The sequence below is a fragment of the Panicum virgatum genome, chromosome 2K, assembly GCF_016808335.1.
Source record: "Panicum virgatum strain AP13 chromosome 2K, P.virgatum_v5, whole genome shotgun sequence".
NCBI classification, from domain to species: Eukaryota; Viridiplantae; Streptophyta; class Magnoliopsida; order Poales; family Poaceae; genus Panicum; species Panicum virgatum.
The window spans coordinates 30,776,065-30,777,763 of record NC_053137.1 but is presented as its reverse complement, the minus strand read 5'-3'; the positions used below and the strand labels follow the sequence as shown (position 1 = coordinate 30,777,763).

Here is a 1,699-nt window from a genome sequence, read left to right as displayed (position 1 = left end):
TTGACAACGCCAGCTTCAATACCCATGGCTCAGATGACACTCCGTCAATTCTCAGCCCCGTCCAATAGCCATATCCCTATTGGACTGACCAATGACCAAGGCACCGATGGCTTTGAGATAAAGGCTGGTGTTGTCAACATGGTCCAAGCAAGTCCCTTCTGCGGAAAGGCATCAGAGGATGCCAACGCTCATCTCTAGAATTTTCTGGAAGTGAGCAGCATAATCAACCCAAAAGGCACTACGATGGATAATATTCGCCTTCACTGTTCCCGTTCTCTTTGCTTGGGAAAGCAAAGACATGGTTCTCCGCCTACAAGAAAGAATTCAAGACTTGGGATGCGTGCGCCAATGCTTTTCTGGTCAAGTACTTTCCAATGGGCAAAACCAATGCCCTTCGGAACAGGATTTCCAGTTTTCAACAACTCCAAGATGAGACAGTCTCGAAAGCCTGGGAACGTCTTCAGGAATACATTGCAGCATGCCCACACCACGGCATGGAAGAATGGCTTATCATTCAGAACTTCTTCCATGGCCTGAACCAGCGATCTCAAGATCACATGGATGCAGCAGCGGGAGAAGCATTCCTTTCCCTCGATGTTGCAGGAGCTAGAGTGCTCATCGACAAGGTTGTTTCCAACCAGAGTTGGAAGGCAGATACGCAGCCGGCCCATGCAAAAAGAGTACATGAAATCGACAGTGTCGATAGGCTTGTAGCCAAGATGGATCTTCTCATGAAAAAGCTGAAATCTCCACACCAGGAGGTTAACCAGACTGAGTTCCGGATGACATGTGAGAAATATGGCAATACTGGACACTGGAGCAAATCTTTCCCGTTTACTCAAGAAGACAAGAACTCCATTGGGAACGACACTCCTGATGACACAGACTGCTGTCCTCAGCAAGGTTGGAATTCTAAGCCCGACCCCCCCTTCGGCCAACAGCAAGGTAACAATTTTAATAATATTTTTCATCCCTCACTTAAAGACTTCATGAACGGCCAAAAACAAATCAATGACAACATTAGTGAGAAGTTTCTTGCTAATGATAAAATTCTTGAATCTTTGGCTATGCAACTAGATGGGTTTAACTCTGTTATTAAAAATCAGTTGAGTTTCAATGAATTGATAGAAACTAAAGTAACTCAACTGGCCTCATCCTGTCATAACCATAACACGGGGCAGCTATCTGGGAAACCAGAAGTGAACCCGAAAGAAAGCATGAATGCGGTAGCTGTGCGGGCAAGACAATCCGCACAAAGACCACATCTTCTGCAGGATGTAGGAACACGGCGGAAGACCATAACTGCTAGGAATACCAATGCTGAAGACGAGGTGCTGTAGGAGGCCAAACAATCCAACACCATTGCTACCTAGGAAGACCTCGTGGAACCCCCTAGAACTTCATGGGACTGTCACGATACAACCGCCTTACCATTTCTAGAGCGGAAAAGGAGGCCGGTGGCCGACGAGCAATTCGGCAAGTTTGTTGAGGTAATTAAGAAGCTTTATGGCAACATAACACTTCTTGATACTATGCAGGTTCCCACGTATGCCAAGTATCTCAAGGATATCCTTGGCAACAAGAGGGTCCTGCCGACCACCGAGGTCGTGCAGCTTACAGATAGGTGTAGCACAGCTATACTCAACCCTCTCCTAGAGAAGAAGAAGAAACTAGGATGCCCCACCATCACATGTTCCAT

General features: G+C 46.7%; 1 non-coding gene across 1 annotated transcript; it reads right to left on the bottom strand.

The window, feature by feature from the left end:
• Nucleotides 1-389: 389 nt before the first annotated feature.
• LOC120696273 lies at nucleotides 390-496 on the bottom strand. Its single transcript, XR_005684052.1, has one exon. It is a non-coding gene; the product is annotated as a small nucleolar RNA R71 (small nucleolar RNA).
• Between the last annotated feature and the right edge of the window lie 1,203 nt (nucleotides 497-1,699).